Source organism: Alnus glutinosa, chromosome 3 (genome assembly GCF_958979055.1).
Source record: "Alnus glutinosa chromosome 3, dhAlnGlut1.1, whole genome shotgun sequence".
Lineage (NCBI taxonomy): Eukaryota > Viridiplantae > Streptophyta > Magnoliopsida > Fagales > Betulaceae > Alnus > Alnus glutinosa.
The window spans coordinates 23,578,172-23,591,318 of NC_084888.1; positions in this window are offsets into that span (position 1 = coordinate 23,578,172).

Sequence of the window (13,147 nt, forward strand, 5' to 3'; positions counted from 1 at the left end):
ATCATATTAATTATGTTCTTTAATTGTATAATCATTGCTTATGTGCTGAATTTGCATTATGCCTTGCCCTCTACGTGCAAGTAAAAAATTTACTTTGTCCTTCATGGTACAAGTAAAACGATTAGGTGCTGCATCTCAGGGGGAGTGTATCAGATGAGGGTGGCTAGGCGCTAGTAAGTTATAAGGTTTGACATTTTCACTAATCTATCACAGATTTTCTCTCATGTCTAGAAAATCTGGTTGCTCTTTGTCATTTCTGTGATAGTCATACTTTGTGGGTTAAGTGTTCACACACACACGCATTGCATGAGTTGAGCTATCTATTTGAATTTTCTATGTCCAGGAAAATGTTTGTGCTGATTGAACTCTCAACTCTCTTTTATATCTCTGCTTAGTTTAGAGATGCTCCCTGATTGTGTTATCAATGGATTATACATGCGTGTTCTGAAACTGACTTGAGAAAAATTAAAATTCTGTAAATTTTTCTTCAGTCTTCTGTTTTTCAGTGTGAAGCATCCAGACGGACCTATTCTTACATCCAGACAAGCACAGTCTTGCCATATGCTGACCTTGCAGTTGCCATCCGGATGGTTAAGTGACACATCCGGACAGGATCTCAACAGGTTTAAGACTTGCATTCCTTTTTCTGCCATATACACATCTTTGCATTTTTATTGATTTCTCATGGCATGTTGTGTATTTTTCTCTTGGATTTCTCCTGAGATTTTGGCAATCTTTACACATATCTTCTCATCCCATGATTTTCATTGTGTCTTCTATTATTCTTTTAAGTCTTTGTGCTTTTTGAATATTGGAATATATGTTGGGATATTTTCTTTAGATAGTGTGCATGAAAATCCTTCTCTGTCTGTGTGTTGGGCTGATCTTAATATATTTATGCCTTATGAGTAGCTGCATTGCTTATATTTCTCTTTGGCATCCATTTTGAAAAACAAAATTGACTTCTAAAATAAAGTGTGTGCATAAGTGTCAACAAAAATTAAAGCACAGCGGAAAGTAAATGACACAGAGATTTTTGTTGACGAAGTGGAAACTCAGTTAAGAGAAAAACCACTCTGGGGCAGCCAAACCCAGGAATTCCACTATTCAAAAGACAAAGCTAGATACAAGATAGTAACACTCACATGTACCGATGCAGTCGTCGTACCTTGATCTCTGAAGTGTAACCCAACACGAACGCTTCCCAACCAGGTTCTCCTACCCGAAAAGGTCTTCAATGGAACTCCTTATCTTAGAGCCGACCTCTAAGATAAACTTCGGTTTATAGCACAACACACTTGTAAAACAGCTTCAGATGGATTGATGACTTCTCTGAGCTCTAATGGAATTCACACTGAATTCTTGCAGTTCTCAGTGCCTAGGGGCCTCTATTTATAGGCTGGGGGCTCAAATGAGCGTCAGGCAAAATATACCTGGGCGCCGTTCGAACGGTGGACATAGGCCATCCGGACGGACAACTGTGCGACAAGATTTTCTAAAAATTTCGCGGGGAAATCTTTCTTTTTTAAGGGCATCGTTCGGACAGGATGGCACATCGTCCGAACAGTCGCACGTCCACTGCAAGTAATTTCCTTATAAGGCTTTAGAGCATCTGGACCATGGGGGATGAGCGTCCGGATGGCTATTCTTCAACAGGCAATTTCCATATCTGCAATGCGTGCGTCCGAACCACGATAGCCAGTAGTCTGGACGATTGAAGTCGAATCGGCAATTCCCTTCTTTGATGCACGCGCGTCCGAACCACAGCTGTCGAACGTCCGGATGGTCATATCTGAATTGTGATTCTTGCCTTAAGGAGACGCGCGTCCGGACGGGATACCACATCGTCCGGACGGTTGATTGATCTTCCCTTTCTTGGAACTTGGAAAGAAATCAGAAACTGATCGAGTACTGGGAGGCGTCTGGACGTGCTGCTGAAACGTTCGGACGGATGCAAGCTGGCACAGAAACTTCTTGAAAAATTGAAATGACTTCTAAAAGTAAAGTGTGTACAACAAGTGTCAACAAAAATTAAAGCACAGCGGAAAGTAAATGACACAAAGATTTTTGCTGACGAAGTGGAAACTCAGTTAAGGGAAAAACCACTCCGGGGCAGCCAAACCCAGGAATTCTACTATTCAGAAGACAAAGCTAGATACAAGATAGTAACACTCACATGTACCGATGCAGTGGTCGTACCTTGATCTCTGACGTGTAACCCAACACGAACGCTTCCAAACCAGGTTCACCTACCAAAGGGATCTTCAATGGAACTCCTTACCTTAGAGCCGACCTATAAGATAGACTTCGGTTTACAGCACAGCACACTTGAAAAACGGCTTCAGATGAGACATCACGTCTCTGAGCTCTACTGGAATTCACACTGAATTCTTGCAGCTCTAAGTGCCCAAGGACCCCTATTTATAGGCTGGGGGTCAGAATGGGAGTCAGGCAAAATTTTCCTGGGAGCAGTTCGGACAGTGGACCATGGCCGTCCGGACGGACAACTGTGCGACAGGATTTTCTGAAATTTTCGCGGAGAAATTTATCCTGTATAAGAACATCGTCCGGACGGGATGGCTCGATCGTCCGGACGGACGCACGTCCGCTGCAAGTAATTTCCATAACAGGCTTCGCGCGTCCAGACCAAGGGGTAGGAGAGTCCGGACGGCTAAACTTCAACATGCAATTTCCATATCTGATGTGCCTGAGTCCGGACCATGAGGGGGAGACGTCCGGACGATTGAAGTAGAATCGGCAGTTACCATATACGATCAACCAGCGTCCAGACCACAGTTGTCAGATGTCTGGACGGTTCAATTTGAACTGTGATTCTTGCCTTACGGAGATACGCGTCCGGACAGGATACCATATCGTCCGAACGGTTGATTGATCTTCCCTTTCTTGAACTTGGAAAGAATCAGTGAACCGTTCAAGAACTGATAGGCGTCCGAACGTACTGCTGAAACGTCCGGACAGAGCAAGCTGGCACAGAAGCTTCTCGATACGATGTAGGGGTCCGGACGGAAGAACACGTCATCCGAACAGATGATGCTTGTCTGTCTGATGTCCGGACAGAAAGACACGTCGTCCGGATGGGTGGAATAGTAGACAGATGGGCGTCTGGACGGGATGACACATCGTCCGAACGGCTGACAGGAAACTTTGAAATTATTCTGACTTCACTTTGAAAAGTGGAATCCCTGTTTGCCGCATCATTACACATAAGTGATTTTGTCCAAACACAGAATAAGGCCAAAATACTAACAAACTCCCCCTTTGGCCATTCTGGGACAAAAATCACTTGACCGGTTTGAAAATACATTCCCGGTCCAAAATAAAAATTACTCCCCCTTTTTGTCACAAAAGGACAAAGGGTAAATAGAGTAATAAAACAACCAACTGAAATAAAAATTACTCCCCCTAACGGTCTCAGAAGGGCCCGGGAAACAGAGTAATATAAATCCAAGAGTTATAATAAACAACAAATTGTCTCAAAATAACAAAAAACAATAAAAAGTCAACAAAGAAACACGAGGGAATCAAACATCCTCTGCCATAGGTGTAGCTCCGGGGGTCCTACGGGCAGCCTTTGGTGCAGCAGCCTCATCATCACTGCTCTCTGGATGATGGACTTGGAGACACTCCTGAAGGTCCAAGTGGGTCTGCTCCACGCTCTTGCTGATGAAACGCATTTCCAGCTGCATGGAGGACATCGACACCTGCATATTGCTCATCCCCCCCTGAAAAGTAGCAAGAGCCTCCATAATCTGAGAAAAATTTACCTCCGGCTCAGATGGCGGGATAGTGTGAGAGGATGAAGCTACGTCCAGAAAAGCAACATGCATTGCAGCAGGTATATCCTCATCAGAATCCTCTCTTCGTAGCTGCGCATTTGACTTCAGCAAGGTCTGTTTACTGAGAGGCTGTTGCATCTTCATCCTAGGCTCTCCATCTACATTGATACTTGACTGCAGGATGATCTGAGTAAGGAGGCAGCCAAAAGGAAGACCGGCAGTGCCCTCATCATGAGCCTTGCGCATGACTCCCAGAATATGCTTGCAGAGACAGAAGGGAAAGCGAAAGTGAACAGCATAAACAAACAGGGCTTTCTTCAATATCAGATTACTGCGCTTGGTAACTAGCCACAGATTGTGCAGAATAATTTTGGCCAACATATGATGAGCTGGACCTAGAGCACCAATCTTGATGGAGGTCTGATGCTCCTCACCCTGTGGAGCAGCATGGAAAAACTCTCGGAGCTCATCCATAGAGGGAGGAAGCACCACCTCGTTGAATGGACTGGCAGGTAGATCGAGAACAGGTACCTTGATAAACTGGCTGATGATCTGGGGATCAACAGTGATTATGTGTCTGTCAACAGTGGACTGCAGTACCGTCCCACTCTCATCATCCTAAGCAACCTCCAAGTTTGCATAAAAGAGTCGGACCAGCCTGGTGAGGATGACGCAGGCACAGGTATAGAGGTAGGTCCACTGATAATGCTGGATAGTCTCATGGATACTTTTCAGCAGAGGCACCATGATATCTACACGGACCACGTTCCGTTCAGCAATGACAGTCAGGTCCATAATCTTCGCTTGTATTTCATTTTGCTCTGCTTCTGTCCTCTGATGGACCCGGCGCTGGGAACTGATGGCAGACATGATTCTGCAAAAAGAAAAACCAACAAGAATATTCCAAAAAAAATAATCCCAAAAAAATCTTGTAAGGTTAGCGAAAATTTTGGCAAAATAACAGCAGTAAGAGGACTATCATAAAATTAGACAAAAATTATCACAGTCCTACAAATAATCCCAACATGATATAAGCATCTCAAACTCTCAATAACACTTCTAATCAAATATAGAAATTCTAACAGTGTAAGAACTGAAAAGAATAGGACAAGAAAAATACCTGAAGAGTGATTGAGAATGCAAAGAGACACAAGGAGAGAATGACCGATTCTGGGCAATTTATAGCCCCTGTGGGTCACCCGTCCGGACGGAGTTTTCAAGACGTCCGGACTCGTGGGCCTCGGGAACGTGCGTAACAGTCAAGATCGTCCGGACAAAATAAATTACCCGTCCGAACGATGGTGACAGCGCACGTGAGTCCGGACGTACAACAAGACTTGTCCGGACTACGAGGCACTGCACATGTCCGGACTTCCAGAGAATACCGTCCGGACTACCATGCTACACCCGTCCGGACTCCAAGGAATACCGTCCAGACGCTCCACACTGAAACACCAGAAAAACTGAGAAGAATTTACAGAGATCAAATTTTCTCAAGTCAGTGTTAGAATACGCATACATAATCAACTGATAACACAATCAGAACGCATCTAAAAAATAAACAGAGATATAAAAGGAAGTTGAGATTTCAATTAGCACAAATAATTTTTCTTGATCATATAAAAATCAAATAGGCAACTCAACTCAAGCAATGCGTGTGTGTGTGGAGACTCTTTTCCCACCAGGTAAGACTTTCCAAGACATGACAAATAGCAACTAGATTTTCTAGACATGAGAGAAAATCAAAGACAAATTAGCCAAAAGTCAAACCTTATAACTTGCTAGGGCCTAGACACCCTCATCTGATACACTCCCCCTAAGTTACAGCATATATTTTGTTTTACTTGTACCACATAGGACAAGATAAAATTTTACTTGCTCATAGAGGGCAAGGTAATTTTAAGCACATAAGTAGTGATTAAACAGATTTAAAGCACAAAACTTTTTAAGAATTACTGCTCGAATCTTATGGTACTGCAAACTGTATGGAGTGCCAGAGTTTATAGAAGCTAGGTTCAACTAGCCTGTGGTCAATTTGGCCATCTTATCAAGGACTTCTTCTCTTATCCAAAATTTCCAAAAGCAAAGAGTCAGAGAAGGAAAGATGTACCTTTAGGGGAGTCTGGGATAGTGCATTTTTTCATCGCATGAAGAAAGAAGCTATCCCACTTTTGCATAAACAGGAAAAACACTTGGCCAATATAGTTAAAACTCTCAATTATATCTAAGAATATTGAATCAATGCAAACCGAAATGAGATATCAGGCAAGAATGCATGCAATATCTAATAAGCCAAAGAGAAAAACAATCCTGCAAATTCTCCCCAAACCTGTGTATGCTCATATGCTAAGGTACGATCAATATGGAAAAGACATCATATGCTAAGGTACGATTAAACCTGTGTACACTCAATGATGCCATTACAGAAAAATAGTCGCTCGACCTGCTTTTTCTGTCTTCCCCAAACAGTACCTGCAATGCTCTCTCAAGAGAATAGGGGGCAAAACAAACTGGTTCCTAGATTGCATAGTAAGCACACAAATATAACAAGTAAATGTGCAAGCAATCAAAGCTGATGCCTTAGGATTAGGAACCGAATCCTAGGCATGAACACCTTCTCTTGCTAGGTGCGTTCGTTCCCCCTCATAGGGTGAATGGTCTCGTCACTCTTGACCCATACCTGTTTGACTCGAGGCGGTGGCTTGCAGGTCTTGTCCATGTTGTCCATTCTCCTTAGAATACCTTGCATTCGGCTAAGCAATCCTTCATAGCCATGGCTGCCATTGGGCTTCTGCAGCTTTCTCATGTAGCGCCTTGATTTGTTCTTCTTTGGTTTGCCACTCTGATTGGCAGGAACAAACCTTTGCTGATGCTGCGGAGCCTGAAGTGTCGTAGGAAGTAGGGTGCCTAATGTAGCTTTTGTTGTCAGCTCCCTCTGAACCTTCGAATTCTGAGCCTGGAGATGTGGACAATTAGGTCGAATGTTATCGGTGATGCCACAGTGATGACAGGTAGGCAAGCTTCTTTTGTTTGAATGCTTCTTTGTATTCTCTGCAAAATTATGGTTAGCATTCTTATAAATAACATTGCCCTTACCTTTTATAAGTCTCCTATGCGGAGGGACATATTTTGATGAGGAAGATTCATCAACTTCACTTTTCCTCATAGCATCCTGCTTAATCCAAGGCCTGTGGGATTTCAACAAATAACAATTCGGCCTAATATGACCAATTTTCCCACAATTATGACAAGTAGGAACAAACTTACCTTGTGTTCCTGATTCCTTGGGCTTGGGCATCACACAATTATTCAAGCAAGAATTATCCAAACAAGCAGTGTCTACTATCACAGGCTTAATACTAATGGAATCTAATTCAGAATCAGCAACATGTGAAGTAGAAGCACTCAAGTCATCAACAACTAAATCAGGCTTGTTGGAAATATCTGAATGAATACAAAGCATGCTTTTCAAATTATCACTAGAGAATTTTTCCAATTTCTTCTCATGTGAATCAATAATGTCAAATAGCATGGTATTCTAATATCTCAAAGAGTCAATCAAAGCATATGATTCAGACAATTGAACAATCAAAGACTCTTTTTCTTGCTTCACCTTTTTAAGCTCTTTATGAAAAAATTTAGAATGTTGAGCATTCTTCAATTTATTAAAAACCTTAAAGAGCATAATATCAGAATCCTCACTAGATAACAGAGAAGAATTCATGATAAAAGGTGTAAAAAAAAGAAGTCCCAATAGATGAGGATCACACTCAGGAAATAAATCCTAAACAGAGTGTACAAGCTCTGATGCCAATTGAAAAATTGAAATGACTTCTAAAAGTAAAGTGTGTGCAACAAGTGTCAACAAAAATTAAAGCAGAGTGGAAAGTAAAAGACACAGATTTTTGTTGACGAAGTGGAAACTCAGTTAAGAGAAAAACCACTCCGGGGCAGCCAAACCCAGGATTTTCACTATTCCGAAGACAAAGCTAGATACAAGACAGTAACACTCACATGTACCGATGCAATGGTCGTACCTTGATCTCTGACGTGTAACCCAACACGAACGCTTCCCAACCAGGTTCACCTACCCGAAGGGGTCTTCAATGGAACTCCTTACCATAGAGCCGACCTCTAAGATAGACTTCGGTTTACAGCACAGTACACTTGAAAAACGGCTTCAGAGGAGATATCACGTCTTTGAGCTCTAATGGAATTCACTCCGAATTCTTGCAGCTCTATTTTTAGGCTGGGGGTCAGAATGGGCGTCACGCAAAATTTGCCTCGGAGCCGTCCGGACGGTGGACCATGGCCGTCCGGACGGAAAACTGTGCGACAGGATTTTCCGAAATTTTTGCGAAGAAATCTTTCCTGTATAAGAACATCGTCCAGACGGGATGGCTCGATCGTCCGGATGGACGCACGTCCGTTGCAAGTAATTTCCATAAGAAGCTTCGCGCGTCCGGACCAAGGGGCAGGAGAGTACGGACGACTAAACTTCAACATGCAATTTCCATATCTGATGCGCCTGAGTCCGGACCATGAGGTGGGGACATCCGGACGGTTGAAGTTGAATCGATAGTTACCATATACGATGCACCAGCATCCAGACCATAGCTATCAAATGTCCGGACGGTTCATTTTGAACTGCGATTCTTGCCTTACGGAGATACACGTCCGGACGGGATACCACATCGTCCGGACGGTTAACTGATCTTCCCTTTCTTGGAACTTGGAAAGAAATCAGAAACTGATCGAGTGCTTGGAAGCTTCTGGACGTGCTGCTGAAACGTCCGGACGGATGCAAGCTGGCACAGAAACTTCTTGAAAAATTGAAATGACTTCTAAAAGTAAAGTGTATGCAACAAGTGTCAACAAAAATTAAAGCACAGCGGAAAGTAAATGACACAAAGATTTTTGTTGACGAAGTGGAAACTCAGTTAAGGGAAAAACCACTCCGGGGCAGCCAAACCCAGGAACTCCACTATTCAGAAGACAAAGCTAGATACAAGATAATAACACTCACATGTACTGATGCAGTGGTCGTACCTTGATCTTTGACGTGTAACCCAACACGAACGCTTCCCAACCAGGTTCACCTACCTAAAGGGATCTTCAATGGAACTCCTTACCTTGGAACCGACCTATAAGATAGACTTCGATTTACAGCACAGCACACTTGAAAAACGGCTTCAGAGGAGATATCACGTCTCTGAGCTCTAATGGAATTCACACCGAATTGTTGCAGCTCTAAGTGCCCAAGGACCCCTATTTATAGGCTGGGGGTCAGAATGGGCGTCAGGAAAAATTTGCCTGGGAGCAGTCCGGACAGTGGACCATGGCCGTCCGGACGGACAACTGTGCGACAGGATTTTCTGAAATTTTCGCGGAGAAATCTTTCCTGTATAAGAACATCGTACGAACGGGATGGCTCGATCGTCCGGACGGACGCACGTCCACTGCAAGTAATTTTCATAACAGGCTTCGCGCGTCCGGACCAAGGGGTAGGAGAGTCCGGACGGCTAAACTTCAACACGCAATTTCCATATCTGATGCGCCTGAGTCCGGACCATGAGGGGGAGACGTCCGGACGATTGAAGTCGAATCGGCAGTTACCATATACGATGCACCAGCGTCCAAACCACAGCTGTCTGATTTCTGGACGGTTCATTTTGAACTGCGATTCTTGCCTTACGGAGATACGCGTCCGGACGGGATACCACATCGTCCGGACGGTTGATTGATCTTCCCTTTCTTGAACTTGGAAAGAATCAGTGAACCGTTCGAGAACTGATAGGCGTCCGGACGTGCTACTGAAAAGTCCGGACGGAGAAAGCTGGCACAGAAGCTTCTCGATATGATGTAGGTGTCCGGACGGAAGAACACGTTGTCCGGACAAATGATGCTTGTCTGTCTGATGTCCGGACGGAAAGACACGTCGTCCGGACGGGTGTAACAGTAGAAAGATGGGCGTCCGGACGGGATGACACATCGTCTGGACGGCTGACAAGGAACTTTGAAATTCTTCTGACTTCACTCTGAAAAGTGGAATCCCTGTTTGCCGCATCATTACACATAAGTGATTTTGTCCAAACACAGAATAAAGCCAAAATACTAACACTTCTCGATATAGTATGGGGGTCCGGACGGGATGAACACTTCGTCCAAACATATGATGCTAATTTATCTTGGAGGTCCAGACGGTAGACACGTCGTCCGAACGGAATAGTGGACAGATGGGCGTTCGGATGGGATGGCTTGATCGTCCGGACGGCTGATAGGGAACTTGAATTCTTCTGACTTGCTGACTCTGAATAGTGGAATCCCTCTTTACAACATCTTTACACTTAAGTGATTTTGTCCAAACACAGAATGAGGCCAAAATACTAACACATTTGACAGCCGTCTTAAATACCACATTATTTTTGGAACTAACAGGATCTAATGGTATTTTTGGAAGTATTTCTGGTTGGTTTTGATTTAGGAATATGACATCCAGCAGCTCCCAGCACAATGTTTGACAGATGGATCCTTTGGAAAACTGACTGTTGTTGAAGTTGGATGTTCAAATTCCAAAGGTCTCAGGATTAAGACGAGCTTTTTCCCCAGCTCATGCAGAGCCTTCCGTAGTATTCCCTCAGATCTGCATCAGTCAGAGGTTCAATGGTGAATCTCCTTAGTTATCTTGCAGACTGTTGCTTAGAGGATGTCAATCTGCGGATAACCAGGTTCAGGCTTTGTAAAATCAAGAGATTGAAGGATTTTCAGTCCGTGGTTCCCGGCTTCCTGAGCTAGAAGCCGAAGTAATAAAAATCAAGCTTTTACGGATTTCTCTCCATTACTTGATTTCCGTGGATCAGCAGGATTTGGTACTTGGAGGATTTATGTTCCTCTCTTTTGAACCACTTGTAGACTTTTCTCTATTTTCCTACTGTTTTGGATTTTAGAAAGTTTTTTTCTCTGTGGATATTATTACTCTGTTTACCCTTGTACTTCTGAGACATTGGGGGTGAGTAATTGTTATGTGGTTTTTCTCATTACTCTGTCCTTTGTCCATTTGTGACAAAAAGGGGGAGTAATTGTTGATTTGGACCGGGATTGTATTTTTAACCGGTCAAGTATTTTTTTGTCCCAGAATGGCCAAAGGGGGAGTTTGTTAGTTTTAGGCCTCATTCTGTGTTTGGACAAAAATACTTGTTTGTAAAAGATGCTTCACAGGGATTAAACTATTCAAAACTGCTTCAGAGTCAGAAGATTTCCGGTTCCCTGTCGCCGTTCGGACGATGTGTCATCCCGTCCGAACGCCCATCTGTCACTATTCCATCCATCCGGATGATGTGCCATACCGTCCGGACGCCAGATAGACCAAGCTTCATCCATTCCAACGACATGCATTTCCGTCCGGACCATCCACTGTGTCGAAAAGGTTCTGTCCAACTTGTATCCGTCCGGACGTCTCAGCAGCCCGTCCGGACGCCCTCTCTGTACTCGACCAGCTCCGGATTCTTTTCAAGTTCCAATAAAGGGATGATCAACCAACCGTCTGGACGATGTAGTATCCCGTCCGGACGCGCGTCTCCACAAGGCAAGAATCGCAATTCAAATACACCCGTCCGGACGTCAGACAGCCTTGGTCTAGACGTGCGTTCATCAAAGAAGGAAATTGCCGATTGGACTTCAACCGTCAGGACGACTACCTATCATGGTCCGGACGAGAGCACATCAGTTATGGAAATTGCGTGTTGAAGATCAGCCGTCCAGACGTTCATCCCCCATGGTCCGGACGTGCGAAGCCTTATATGGAAAATACTACAGCGGATGTGCAACCGTCCGGACGAGGCTCTTAAACAGGAAAAATTTTCAGCAAAATTTTTGAAAAATCCTGTCGTAGAGTTGCCCATCCGGACGGCCATGACCACCGTCTGGACGGCACCCGCATATATTTCAGCAGTTGCCCATTCTGCACCTTAGCCTATAAATAGAGGCCCTTGGCATTGAGAACTGCAAGAATTCGGTATTGAATTCCACAACTGCTCAGAGACATGATATTTCCTCTGAAGCCATTGCAAGTGTGTTGTTGTTGCGCTACATCTGAAGTCTATCTTAGGGGTTGGCCCTAAGGTAAAGGATTCCATTGAAGACCCCTTCAGGTAGGAGACCTGGTTGGGAAACGTTCGTGTTGGGTTACACGTCAGAGAGCAAGGTATGACCACTGCATCAGGTATATGTGAGTGTTACTATCTTGTATCTAGCTTTGTCTTCTGAACTAGGTCTGCTACAACTTCTGCTCAGTCTGCTAGTTGATGGAGCGCACCTCTTGCTCCATAGAGGTGATGGACTGGTACATGGTGCTCATGCCTCCATGATCAGTGAAAAATTGATCTCTGGCTCTGAAGGCGGGACTATCTGAAAGGATGAGGCCATGTCTGGAAAGCCAACTGGCATGGCAGCAGGAATGGGCACCTCATCATCGGAGTTATCTCTCCTCAACTATGCATTAGACTTCATCAAAGTCTGCTTGCCGATGGGCTGCTGAATCTTCATCTTCGGTTCTCCAATAATGATGATGCCGGACTGAAAAATGATCTGAGTGAGCAGGCATCCAAAAGGGAGACCGGTATTACCCTCATCACGGGCCTCCAACATCACGCTCATAATATGCTTGCACAGGCAGAAAGGCAAGACGAGGTGGATGGCATACACGAGCTGGGCTTTCTTCAGAGTCAAGTCACTGCACCTGACAACTAGCCATAGGTTGTGCTGCACTATCTTGGCCAGCAAGCGATGAAAGGGAAACAGGGTACCGATCCGTATGGTGGTAGCACGATCTTCTCCCTGTGGGACTGCATGGAAGAACTCTCGAAGATCATCCATAGAGGGAGGAAGCACCACCTCATTATAGGGACAACCGGGCAGCTCAAGGACTGGTACCCCAAGGAAGTGACTGATGATCTTGATACGTTTATTAAAAGTTACTTAGGTTTATCTTTATATGTCATATGCACACCAAGTGCATTAAAATTAGTGCCGCAGATGGCACATAAGCATACAACATAAAATATGTCAAACATAATGTTAGTATTTTATATTGGCAACATTCTGGTTGACAAAAACACTTTATGTAATGGTTACTCTTTAACAGGATTATCAATTTTATTTAGAGTCTTCAAGTAACATGGACTGTGTCTCATTTCATGCCATGTGTATGGTCACAAGTTTCAAAGAAGACGTCCATGAAGATTCCATGCAATTTCCAAGTCAGAACAGTCGGTTCCTGTGCATCCGTCCAGACTGGCCTTTGAAGGAGTCCGGACGACTCGCAATGTCTTATAGGTAAACATTGAAGACGT